This window comes from Somniosus microcephalus, chromosome 9 (assembly GCF_052327205.1).
Source record: "Somniosus microcephalus isolate GS21.2 chromosome 9, FLI_Smic_1.0, whole genome shotgun sequence".
NCBI lineage: Eukaryota > Metazoa > Chordata > Chondrichthyes > Squaliformes > Somniosidae > Somniosus > Somniosus microcephalus.
This window is the reverse complement of record NC_140995.1, coordinates 239172152-239186213: the sequence shown is the minus strand read 5'-3', so window position 1 is coordinate 239186213 and position 14062 is coordinate 239172152. Positions and strand designations below refer to the sequence as shown.

General features: G+C 44.6%; 1 protein-coding gene across 2 annotated transcripts in view; it reads left to right on the top strand.

Moving 5' to 3' along the window:
• LOC147113154 (dynein axonemal heavy chain 8-like) overlaps positions 1-14062 on the top strand; it is a 148776-nt gene that overhangs the window by 45907 nt on the left and 88807 nt on the right. For both annotated transcript variants that reach the window (XR_015079627.1, XM_085998052.1), the window contains exon 4: positions 8713-8829. The gene's annotated coding sequence lies outside the window, so the exon portion shown is untranslated. The remainder of the gene's footprint in view (positions 1-8712; positions 8830-14062) is intronic.

Sequence of the window (14062 nt, the reverse complement as noted above, 5' to 3'; positions counted from 1 at the left end):
ATCAGCAGCGGCGTGGGGTTTAAATGCTCTTGCAGGATAGTAACAATATCCGCAAAACTCTTCCCTACCGATTTATCTGGTACATAGATACATAGAAGATAGGAGCAGGAGTAGGCCATTCGGCCCTTCGTGCCTGCTCCGCCATTCGATGAGATCATGGCTGATCCTTTAATTCAGTATCCCGTCCCCGCCTTCTCTCCGTAACCCTTAACCCCTTTTGCCCGTAGAAATATATCTAATTCCCTCTTAAATATATTTAATGAGCTGGCGTACACTGCCCTCTGTGGCAATGAGTTCCACAGGTTCACCACTCTCTGAGTGAAGAAATTCCCCCTCATCTCTGTCCTAAATGGTTTAGCCCTTATCCTTAAATTATGTCCTCTAGTTCTGTTCTCACCCGCCAAGGGAAACATTCCTTCTGCATCCAGTCTGTCTAGACCTGTCAGAATTTTATACACTTCTATGAGGTCCCCTCTCAATCTTCTAAACTCCAGTGTGTACATCCCTAAACTACATAGTCTCTCCTCATAGGTCATTCCCGCCATTCCTGGTATCAGCCTGGTGAATCGCCGCTGCACCCCCTCCATGGCAAGAACATCCTTCCTCAGATGAGGCGACCAAAACTGTACACAGTACTCGAGGTGTGGTCTCACCAGTGCCCTGTACAGCTGCAGCAAGGTATCCCTGTTCCTGTATTCTAACCCTTTTGCTATGAAGGCCAGCATACCGTTTGCCTTCTTGACCGCCTGTTGCACCTGCATGCTCGCCTTCAGTGACTGGTGTACAAGAACACCCAGGTCTCTCTGTACTTCCCCCTCTCCCAATCTATTGCCATTTAAATAATAATTTGCCCTCCCGTTCCTGCACCCAAGGTGGATAACTTCGCACTTGTCCACATTATAGTGCATCTGCCATTTATCCGCCCAATCGCCCAGTCTGTCCAAATCGCTCTGGAGCTTCCTGGTCTCTTCCTCTGAGCCCACCCCCCCTCCTAGTTTAGTGTCGTCTGCAAATTTGGAAATGCTGCATCCGACTCCCTGATCCAGGTCATTAATGTAAATTGTGAACAGCTGGGGGCCCAGGACAGATCCCTGTGGTACCCCACTTGTTACTGCCTGCCATTCAGAAAATGAGCCGTTTATTCCAACTCTCTGTTTTCTATCTGACAGCCAGTTCCCTATCCACGCCAAAACTTTCCCCTTTATCCCATGAGCCTCAATTTTCCATGCTAATCTTTTATGTGGGACCTTATCGAAGGCCTTTTGGAAGTCCAGGTACACCACATCTACTGGCTCTCCCCCATCTATTCTACCAGTTACTCCCTCAAAAAATTCCAATAGATTAGTCAAGCACGATTTACCCTTTGTAAATCCATGTTGACTCTGTCCTATCCTGTCCCCATTTGCTAAGTGCTCCGCTATTTCATCCTTAATGATGGACTCCAGCATTTTGCCCACAACTGATGTAAGGCTTACAGGTCTGTAATTACCTGCTTTTTCCCTACCCCCCTTTTTGAATAGTGGGGTAACGTTAGCTACCCTCCAATCCATCGGCACTGTTCCCGAGTCTAATGAATTCTGAAAAATCATCCTTAGTGCATCCGCTATCTCTAGGGCCACCTCCTTCAGTACCCTAGGATGCATGTTATCAGGCCCTGGGGATTTGTCCACCTTCAATCCCTTTAGCTTCCTTAACACCATATCCTTAGAGATATTGATTTGCGTCAGTTCCTCCTTTGCCAATGTCCCTATTTTTCCCGATATCCCAGGGAGGTTTTTTGTGTCTTCCTTCGTAAAGACTGACCCAAAGTATGCATTTAGTTGATCTGCCATTTCCTTATTTCCCATTATATATTCCCCCGTATCTGACTGCAATGGACCAACTTTGGTTTTCACCAGTCTTTTCCTTTTGATATATTTATAAAAGCTTTTGGAGTTAGTTTTTATATTTTCCGCCAGCTTGTTTTCGTAAGCTATTTTGCCCCTCTTGATCATGCCCTTTGCCCTCCTTTGCTCTATCTTAAACTGTTCCCAATCTTCCGCTCTGGCGCTTTTTTTGGCTATTTTATACGCCCTATCTTTGGATTTTATGCTGTCTCTAATTTCCCCTGTTATCCACGGTTGAGTCACCTTTTTAGATTTCCTTTTATGCCAGATTGGTATAAACAATTTTTGCAATTTTGTCATTCTATCTTTAAATGTTTGCCATTGTTTATCTACCTCCAGTCCTCCCAGGAACGTTGTCCAATCAGACCTACTCAGTTCCCGTCTCATGGCATCATAATTCCCCTTGTTTAAATTCAGGACCTTAGTCTCTGAGTCAATTTCTTCGCTCTCCATTTCGAGTGAGAAATCGATCATGTTATGATCGCTCTGACCCAAGGGTCCCCGTACAACAAGATTACTGATTAGTCCCTTCTCATTGCACAGTACCCAGTCCAATATAGCCTGTTACAAGGTTCCTTAATAACCCGTACGTCTTCGCACCCATCGAGTTTAATAGGGTTAGTGCTTTCTTATCCTCCGATACCTCATTCGTTGTACAGTAAACTTCGATGTGTTCCACATAAGTGGCCCAATCTTCCACATTGTTATCAAAAGCAGTGATGTTACCCGTTTTTGGCATCCTTGTTGAGTTTCCTTTCCTTCGGATATGATGATTATTTTATTTATTTATTTTTTTCAAAATGGCGGCTTCTCCCACGCTTGTCTTCTTCCCCCGCCGACTCAAAATGGTGATTCCCGCGCTGTTGCCGTTCACGCCTCCCAGCGGTCCTTTATTTCCCCCTACGCTGCTGCTCTTGTTCCCCGCTGCTCCCGCGGTCCTTGTGGTCATAAACGCTTTTCTGGCTGCTGCGCGTCTCTGCCCCGATTGCAGTCCGGCCCCTGACACCAGCTGCGGTCGTGTTCTCCGCCCTTTTCGTCATTTCTCTCCCCTTCTCTTACTGACAACTCGGCCGACTTTCCCCCCGTGCCGCTCGATCGGGCTTACCCGCCGCTGTCATCGAAGGGATGTTCACTGATGTTTGACTTCGTGGCCAGAAACCAACCCGGGTTCCCGATGGCCTCCCGTGCGATGCAGTGCCCAGCAGGATGTTGAGGGTGGATGTCCTTGTTCGACGCCCGTTTCAGAGGACGAAGCTTCCTTTGATGCAACTGCCGCTAGGTAAGATCAGACTCGTCGCCACTGTTGAGTCTGTGTTTTCAAATGTAGTTATGCTGAATAACAGGACACAGACTACACAAATAATGAAACAGGTCTTTAGTGATTGAGGGTCAGGGCTGAACTGGGATACACTTTGCTCTGCAGGGTTTATATACCCTGGTGTGGTCACCACCGGTACTACAATGTACAGGAGCCATCAAAAAGTAGTCCATCACCTTCAGGTATCCTCTTAAGGTGGTACAGGTTACATACACTACAACAGACACAAAGTATTTGTTTAATTTCTCTGCCAATTCCTTATTCCCCATTATAATTTCTCCTGTCTCAGCCTGCAAATCATTTCCTTTTCACATACCCATAGAAGCTTTTACAGTCTGTTTTTATGTCACTCGCTAGTTTATTCTCACATTCTATTTTCCCTTTCTTTATCAATTTCTTGGTCCTCTTTTGCTGCATTCTAAAATCCTCCCAATCCTCAGGCTTACTACTCTTTTTTGGCAGCATTATAAGCCTCTTTCTTTGATCTGAGGGTGGAAATAGTGGAGGGGGGAGGGGGAGGATCCAGGTGAGTGGGAAAATAAAAAGTCAATGAGAAAGCAATAGAGCAGGCTAGAGATGGGGGAAATAATAACCAGAGTGTGACAGGAAGGGACAGAATATTTAAAATAAGAGTGTAACAGAAAAAAAGGCCAAAACAAGGATAAATGGTAAAAAGACAAAGTTAAAAGCTCTATATCTGAATGCACGCAGCATTCCTAACAAGATAAATCAGTTGACGGCACAAATAGATACAAATGGGTATGATCTGATCGCCATTACAGGGACGTGGTTGCAAGGCGACCAGCGCTGGGAACTGAATATTCCAGGGTATATGATAATTCGGAAGGATAGAAAGAAAGGAAAGGGAAGTGGGGTGGCTTTGTTGGTAAAAGATGGGATCAGTGCAGTGGTGAGAAGTGATATTGGCTCAGAAGATCAAGATGTAGAATTGGTTTGGGTGGAGATAAAAAATAATATCGGGAAAAAGTCTCTGGTGGGCGTAGTCTACAGGCTCCCGAACAGTAGCAATACTGTTGGACAGAGTATAAATCAACAAATAATGGAGGCCTGTAAAAAAGGTACCGTAATAATCATGGGTGATTTTAATCTCCATATTGATTGGACAAATCAAATTGGCCATGGTAGCCTGGAGGAGGAGTTCATAGAGTGTATCCGGGATGTTTTCCTAGAACAGTATGTAATGGAACCAACCAGGGAGCAGGCTATCTTGGATCTGGTACTATGTAATGAGACAGAATTAATAAATGATCTCATAGTAAAGGATCCTCTAGGAAAGAGTGATCATAGCATGGTTGAATTTCAAATTCAGTTGGAGGGTGAGAAAGTTGTATCCCAAACCAGTGTCCTGATCTTAAACAAAGGCAATTATAATGGCATGAGGGCAGAAATATAGAAGATAGGAGCAGGAGTAGGCCATTTGGCCCCTCGAGCCTGTTCCGCCATTTAATGAGATCATGACTGATCATCCAAATTCAGTTACCCTGTCCCTGCTTTCTCCCCATATCCCTTGATCCCTTTAGCCTTTAGAAATATATCTAAACTGGCTAAAGTGGACTGGAAAAACAAATGAAAGGGTAAGAAAGTTGAAATGCAGTGGCGGACATTTAAGGAGATATTTCATAACTCTCAACAAAAATATATTCCAGTGAGAAAGAAAGAGTTTAAGAGAAGGGAGCACCATCCGTGGCTAACTAAGGAAGTAAAGGATGGTATCAAATTGAAAACGAAGGCATACAATGTTGCCAAGATTGGTGGGAGGCCAGAGGATTGGGAAATTTTTAAAAACCAGCAAAGGATGACTAAAAAAATAATAAAGAGAGAGAAGATGAATTATGAGATTAAGCTGGCAAGAAACATTAAAATAGATAGTAAGAGCTTCTACAGGTATATAAAAAGGAAGAGGGTAGCTAAAGTAAATGTTGGTCCCTTAGAGGATGAGACTGGGGAATTAATAATGGGGAACGGGGAAATGGCAGAGACTCTGAACAAATATTTTGCACCTGTCTTCACTGTAGAAGACACTAACAACATCCCAATAATGGATAATCAAGGGGCCACAGGGAGTGGGGAACTAAAGACAATCACTATCACTAAGGAAAGAGTACTCAGTAAAATAATGGGACTAAAAGACGACAAGTCCCCTGGACTAGATGGCCTGCATCCCAGGGTCTTAAAAGAAGTGGCTGCAGAGATAGTGGATGCATTGGTTGCAATATACCAAAATTCCCTGGATTCTGGAGAGGTCCCAGCGGATTGGAAAACCACAAATGTAACACCCCTATTTAAGAAAGGAGGGAAACAGATAGCAGGAAACTATAGACCAGTTAGCCTAACATCTGTCGTTGGGAAAATGCTGGAGTCCTTCATTAAGGAAGCGGTAGCAGGGCATTTAGAAAAACATACTGCAGTCAAGCATGAGTCAGCATGGTTTTAGGAAAGGGAAATCATGTTTAACAATTTTGCTGGAGTTCTTTGAGGATGTAACAAGCAGGGCGGACAAGGGTGAGCCAGTGGATGTGTGTATTTGGATTTCCAGAAGGCATTCGACAAGGTGCCACATAAAAGGTTACTGCATAAGATAAGAGCTCACTGAGTTGGGGGTAATATATTAGCATGGATAGAGAATTGGCTAACTAACAGAAAGCAGAGAGGTGGGTTAAATGGGTCATTTTCTGGTTGGCAAACGGTAACTAGTGGGGTGCCACAAGGATTGGTGCTGGGGCCCCAACTATTTACAATCTACATTAATGACTTGGATGAAGGGACCGAGTGTAATGTAGCCAAGTTTGCAGATGATACAAAGATGGATGGGAAAGCAAGTTGTGCAGAGGACTCAAAGAATCTGCAAAGGGATATAGACAGGCTAAGTGAGTGGGCAAACATAAGTCAAATACCCTGGAATATTCAGTTCCCAGCCCTGGTCACCTTGCAACCACGTCTCTGTAATGACGATCAGATCATACTCATTTGTATCTATTCATGCCGTCAACTCATCTATCTTGTTACGAATGCTGCGTGCATTCAGATATAGAGTTTTTAACTTTGTCTTTTTACCATTTCTCCTTGTTTTTGCCCCATTTTCTGTTGCACTCTTATTTTTAAACATTCTGTCCCTTCCTGTCACACTCTGGTTATTATTTCCCATGGATTTTAATTTTGCTAACATGTCTCTTATATGGTAATTTGTGAAATGCCTTTGAATGTCCATATACACAACATCAACTGCACTACCCTCATCAACCTTCTCCGTTACTTCATCAAAGCTCGGTCAAGTTAGGATCAGATCAGCCATGATCTTATTGAATGGCGGAGCAGGCTTGAGGGGCCGATTGGCCTACTCCTGCTCCTATTTCTTATGTTCTTATGTTCTTATAAGTTAGTCAAACATGATTTGCCATTAACAAGTCCATGCTGGCTTTCATTTATTAGCCCATACTTCTCCAAATGCCGATTAGTTTTATCCCAGATTATTGTCTCTAAATGTTTCCCCACCACCAATGTTAGGTTGACTGGCTTGTAGCTTCCAGCTTTATCCCTATCCTATTTCTTAAACAGGGATGTAACATTTGCAATCCTCCAGTCCCATGGCACCACCCCCACATTCAAGGAGAATTGGAGGATTATGGCCAAAGCCTCCTAAGATTTCCACACTTACTTCCCACAGTAATCTAGGATGTTTCCCATCCGGAATGTGTGACGTTGCTACTTTGGGCACTGCCAACCTTTTAAGTACATCCTCTTTATCTATTTTTATCCTATCCAATATCGCTTCTTTGCTGCTACATTGGCAGCATCCTATTCTTAAGTGTAGACAGATGCAAAGTACTCGTTTATACCTCAGCTATGTCCTCTGCCTCCACAAGAAGATCTCCATTTTGGCTTCTAATCGGCCCCACCCTTCCTTTGACTACCCTTTTACTATTTATGTGTTTATAAAAGACTTTTGGGTTCCCTTTTATGTTAGCCGCTAATCTATTCCCATACACTCTCTTTGTCCCTCTTATTTCCTTTTTAGATCTCCTCTCTATTCAGCTTTGATCTCTACTATATTATGGACATTCCAATTGTCATAAGCCTCCTTTTTCGGTCTCATTTAAACCTCTGTACAGGGCTAGAAATTCGGTGCTAACGGGGTGCAAATGTCGTTTTGCCCAGGCGCAGCGCCGCTAACAACTCCTGCTAGATTCAGCGGGTGTTTAGCAGCGGCGGTAACTGATAGCGCCCCGCTCCGCTGCACAAGTGATGACAACGTCATCACCATGTGCAGTGCTCCGTTTTTGCCCTGCCCCCTGAATCTGCACTGGGCCATGACAGCGACCGATTCAGGGGGTGGGAACGGAGCGGCAGGAGGCTCACGGGGTGCTGATGAAAGGGCAGGTGGCGGGCAGGGAAAATAAAGTCGGCCAACTTACTTGTCATGGCCCGTTGCGTCTTTGAGTGCCAGGTCCATGCCGTGATCTTGCAGCCTGGCACACCGCTCCCCGATGGTCCAGGTAGGGCCCTGCAGAGTTGTGGGCTTGGATCCTCCCCTTTAACGAACGGAAGAGTCCTTCCATGCAGTACACACGCCACGATATTCGGGGTTGGCACTCTAAGAAGGAAGTGGAGCGCTTGAGTTAGCGATCGCTGGCGCTATTTTTTGCTGGGCACTAAATTTAGCGATCCAAAATGGTCGCTAACAAATTTTTCCCCCTATATCTTTAGTCATACAGGGAGCACTAGCTATGGATGATCATCCTTTCTCCGTCATCATAGGAATGAGTCTACTCTGTACCCGAACCACCTCTTTGAAGGCCTCCCATTGTTCATTTACTGTTTTGCCTAGCAATTTTTGATTACAATTCACTTGGGCCAGATTCCTTTTCAATTCAATGAAGGTTACCCTCCTCCAGTTAAATATTTTTTTGCTTGAGTTCAACAATTTACAATTATAACCACTGCTCCCATTTTTTTGACAGCTGGTGCTGGTAATGGTTCTCCTGTTGCCATTTACAGCTCCTCTAGACCCATCTTTTGTTCCTTTACTTGTCCCTTTACCACCTCCTTTTGCCTTTCACCATCATCCCTTTTGTCATTTAACCACGCCTGCCTTCCACCCTATCACAAACCTTCCCATTTTGTTCTTTCCTCCCCTCCCCCACTTTCCCTGCCTCTGTTCTTGCTTAAAACCTGTTACATCTCTCACTTTTTCCAGTTCTGACAAAAGGTCATCAACTGAAACGTTTACTCTGTTTCTCTCTCCACACATGCTGCCTGACCTGCTGAGTATTTCCAGCATTTTCTGTTTTTATTTCAGATTTCTAGCATCCGCAGTATTTTGCTTTTTTTTATATTACAGGCAGTTTCTATGTATTATATATATAGATATGATGACTTGTAAGATAAAGTAAGATAAACCAGGTATTAATGATAGCAGTTTTTATATTTTGGTTATGAAGCAGTCATAATAATTTCACATTCATGGTCACTTGTTTCTTTCTCATTTAGATTGAGTCTGTTCTGAGACAAGGAGTCACTTTACTGAATTGGTCATCTGTAACACTCGAACAATTCTTCTGTGATGCAAATACAGCCATAGATGAGTTGATTACATTGTTAAAGATAGTAAGTAGATTTGGTACAAACTGTAAATTTGCTTATTCAACTGAAGGATAACAGTAGTAGGAAACAAAATATCTGATTTCATTTTGGCAGCTAGTGACAGCAGGTTCTCAACAGGTATGGGAAGAGTCAGGTGAAATGCAGTCTGTAATTGTAGTATATTTGTATAGCAACTAGCCACATCAGAAAAACATTTTTCCATTCTTATTCATTCAATCTTCACATGCAAATAGGATACAGTGTTGTCCTATGGGGAGAAACAGTGGAAAAGAATAACAATATTTAGAAGACTTTTATGCTAAAAGTAGTAAATACAGGAAATTTTCTTGCTATTAATAGGAAGAAGCGAACAGATAGTAACCAGAGGAAATCTTCCCTCCGGATAGCGAGGATTAGAAAGATAAGTCCAGATAAGGGAGGCTATTCTACCTATCTAGCGCAACTTTCCATAGAAACCTGTGAGACCCGCATCACAACGTAAAATTGTGTCTTAACTGACTCCAGAGTTTTTGTCTATACTACTGAACCTGGAGATTATTCCAGGTGTTAATTATTTTGCTTGAAGAACTGCTTCTTGACGTTAGTTCTCAGTTTGCCTTTTAACAATTTATACCTGTGTCCCCTTGTCCAACAGTCACGGTTTTACTTGAATTAATGCTCAGCATTAATATTTTTTGTTGCACTCAGTATCTTAAATGCTTCTATAAAATTCTCTCTCATTCACCTCCCTTTAAGGTGAAGAGTCCAAAGGGGAGAAATTCCCTACCTTAGTGCCACCCGTTAGCTCGGGATTAAGTCAAGAAAGCAGAGGCTGCCACTCTTCCGCCAGCTGGTGGTGGGTCACATGGCGTCCTCCATTTTTGATGTCCCAGTAACGCTGCTGTTCTGAAGTAGTCCCTGAAAAAAAATGGCGGAGTGGTGATGTTAGTCAGTGTGCAACGCCAACATAAAGTCACCACTGCGAACTTCGACACTAGCGCTGAGTTCTCTGCTGGATCCTAAGCATGCCAGGTAAACCTAGCGTGCAAGCAGACTGACAGAGGCGCTATCAGCACCTCTTAAAGGGACACACACATCTTTCAGGTAAATTTGCATTAAACTTTTGGACTGGTTTTTTTTGATTTTATTGAAGTAGTGGGTTACTCCAATAGATGTTAAAAGTTTTTTAAGTGTGTAGGAAATGCTGATGGATGCTTGCAAGGCCTCGGATGGTAAAGGAAGGCCTCTGAGAAGACAGAAAATAATGGAAATACTCTGCAGGTCAGGCAACATCTGTGGAGAAACAGAGTTCACGTCTCAGGTTGAGATGTTGCCTGACTTGCTGAGTATTTCCAGCATTTTATGCATTTATTTCAGATTTACAGCATTCGCTCAGAGAGGAAAGAGGAAGACGCAGAAGAGGAAGAAGCAAAAGAGGAGGAAGCAGACGAGGAGGAAGCAGAATGAAGGATGCAACCCAGACAACCCCTCTCTGGCTGGGATTTTTTTTTTATTCGCTTATGGGATCTGGGCGTCGCTGGCAAGGCCAGCATTTATTGCCCATCCCTAGTTGCCCTTGAGAAGGTGGTGGTGAGATACCTTCTTGAGCCACTGCAGTTCGTGTGGTGAAGGTACTCCCACAGTGCTGTTAGGTAAGGATTTCCAGGATTTTGACCCAGCGACGATGAAGGATGGGCGATATACTTCTAAGTCAGGATGGTGTGTGACTTGGAGGGGAAATTGGAGGTGGTGGTGTACCAATATGCCTGCTGCCCTTATCCTTCTAGGTGGAAGAGGTCGCGGGTTTGGGAGGCGCTGCTGAAGAAGCCTTGGCGAGTTGCTGCAGTGCATCTTGTAGATGACACACACTGCAGCCACAGTACGCCGGTGGTGGAGGGAGTGAATGTTAAAGGTGATGGTTGGGGTGCCAATCAAGCAGCCTGCTTTGTCCTGGATGGTGTCGAGCTTCTTGAGTATTGTTGCAGCTGCACTCATCCAGTCAAGTGGAGAGTATTCCATCACACTCCTTACTTGTGCCTTGTAGATGGTGGAAAAGCTTTGGGGAGTCAGCAGGTGAGACACTCGCCACAGAATACCTAGCCTCTGACCTGCTGTTGCCACAGTATTTATGTGGCTGGTCCAGTTAAGTTTCTGGTCAATGGTGACCCCCAGGATGTTGATGGTGGGGGATTCGGCGATGGTAATGCCGTTGAATATCAAGGGGAGGTGGTTAGACTCTCGCTTGTTGGAGATAGTCATTGCCTGGCACTTCTGTGGCGCGAATGTTACCTGCCACTTATCAGCCCAAGCCTGAACATCGTCCAGGTCTTGTTGTATGCGGCATGGACTGCTTCATTATCTAAGGAGTTGTGAATGGCGCTGAACACTGTGCAGTCATCAGCGAACATCCCGATTTCTGACCTTATGTTGGAGGGAAGGCCATTAATGAAGCAGCTGAAGATGGTTGGGCCCAGGACACTGCCCTGAGAAACTCCTGCAGCGATGTCCTGGGGCTGTGATGATTGACCTTCAATCACCACAGCCATCTTCCTTTGTGCTAGGTATGACTCCAGCTAGTGGAGCATTTTCTCCCTGATTCCCATTGACTTCAGTTTTACTAGGGCTCCTTGATGCCACACGGAACCAGCATAAGGATGAAAGCAATGCTGATTATTTAACAGAACTGCGCAAACTATCGAAACACTGCCAGTTTGGAGCGGGACTGGCAGATACCTTAAGGGACAAGTTTGTGTGTGGGCTTCAAAGTGAAGGAACCCAGAAACGGCTTTTATCTGAAAAGGACCTTACGCTGGAAAAGGCTTTTAGCATTGCGGTATCATATGAAGCAGCAGCACGGGGCGCTGCAGAGATACAACAGAGACCGCAAGAATATGGCACAAACGAAATGTCATATGGAACAGAGAAGTGCTATCGCTGCGGCAGAACAACACACTGTTGAGTCTGTGTGTCCCAGTTATGCTTAGGATCAATCACTGGACACAGACAACAAGAATAACTTTTAACAGGTCTTTACTATTCGGAGGTCAGGGCTGAACTGCCCAGCAAATCCCTACACAACACTTATATACCGGTGTGGTCACCACCGGTATTACAGTATACAGCAGCCAAGAGAAAGTAGTACATCTCTTAAGGTAGTTCTCTTAAGGTGGAACAGGTTACATACACCACAATCCTCCCTTTTTAGCTTAACAGTTATATCCCCATTTAACATAACATAGTAACATATATATATATACAACTTCATGCAAAACAGTTCAAAGATTCAGTCTCTGAGGAGGCCTCCTGATTCGAGTTGGATAACGCCTTTCAGGGGTCTCTGGTTCTCGTTGCTGGGGTGACTCATCTAGTTGGTCTCTTATGGATTGGACATCATCATCAGGCACATTCACTTCTGAGGTAGATGCTTCAGGTTCACTAACTTCTTCCACGGTTGTCTCTGCCGTAACCATGGGTTCGACCCTTGTTCTCGATTCTACCAGTTGGTCAGCATGACGCCGTATTACATTTTCACCAATATCTACCGTGTACATCAGGGGTCCTTGTCTGGCCCGAATTGTTCCAGATTGCCATTTCTCGTTTTTTTAGTCCCGGGCTAACACTGGTTGTCCTATTTTGAAACTCCGAGTGGTCTTGTTATTTATATGCTGGAACTGTTTGTTTTCAACTTCCCTCCGCACATTTGGTTTTAACAAGTCCAACCTGGAGCGCAACCTCCTGTTATAGAACATCATGGCAGGACTTTGGTTTGTCACTGCATGAGTGGTGTTTCGATATGCCAGTAGGAATTTGTCCACCTTGTGTTGTAGTGGAATCTGATCTTCGCTCATGGCCTTTATTGCTTTTTTGAACGTTTGTACAAATCTCTCGGCCAACCCGTTTGTAGCCGGATGATATGGGGCAGAGGTATAATGTTTCACCCCATTCTTCTTCATGAATTTCTGGAATTCTTCTGACACGAACTGCAGTCCGTTGTCTGAACATATTTGTTCTGGCAATCCATTTCTTGCGAATATCATTCTCAGCACCGCGATCATCTTTTCCGAGGTAGTGGTAGTCATCTTAATCACTTCTGGCCATTTAGAATGTGCGTCCACCGCAATTAAAAACATGGAGTCCATGAATGGACCAGCAAAGTCAATATGTACACGTTGCCATGGGGTTGAAGGCCATTCCCATGGATGCAGCGGTGCAATCGGAGGTGCATTTTGCACTTTTTGGCACCCTGAGCAGCTTTTCGTCAGATCCTCTATCTGTTGGTCGATACCCGGCCACCACACATAAGCCCTAGCAAGGCTTTTCATCTTGACTCCCCCCAGATGACCTTCATGCAGTTCCTTTAGAACTCTCTCTCTTAACTTAGGTGGAATAATCACCCTTGTTCCATACATCAATGTTCCTTGACAGACGGACAGCTGTTCTCGTCTTGCTGAGAATGCCGGTAACAGTGGATCACCATGTGCTGACCATCCCTTCACTGTCACTTCGTAGACCCGGGACAGTGTCGGGTCATTCCTGGTTTCTCTTTCAATACTTGCATTGGTGACTGGTAAACATTCGATGATGGTCGAGTGAAATAACTCAACAGGGTCAACCGTCGGTGCCTCCTCTTCTGTAGGTAGTGGCAGGCGCAACAGCCCATCAGCATTACCATGCTGCTTTGTACCTTTGAATTCAATCTGATATTGATGTGCCCCTAGGAAAAGGGACCATCTCTGGAGTCTCTGTGCTGTCATCACCGAAACACCCTTCTTAGGGTTAAAAATGGATACCAACGGCTGGTGGTCTGTCAGAAGCGTGAACTTTTGGCCCTGCAGGTAATGATTAAACTTCTTTACTCCTCACACAAGGCTGAGAGCCTCCCTATCTATCTGAGCATAGTTGCGCTCAGCGGAGGTCAATGATCTGGATGCGAACGCAACTGGCCTCTCCAGGCCATTTGGCAACTTGTGTGAGAGTACTGCCCCAATACCATATGGAGAAGCATCACAAGCCAAATGAATAGGCAGCGTTGGGTTGAAGTGAGCCAACACTTCCTCTGAGGTGATCAATGCCTTGCTTTTGCAAAAGGCCCTCTTACAGTCCTCGCTCCACTTCCATGGTACTCCCTTCTGCAAAAGAGCGTTCAGTGGATGCAGCACCGTGGATAAATTTGGCAGAAACTTATGGTAATAGTTAATCAACCCTAGGAACGACCTCAACTGGGAGACATTATCCGGAGCGGGAGCCTTCACAACAG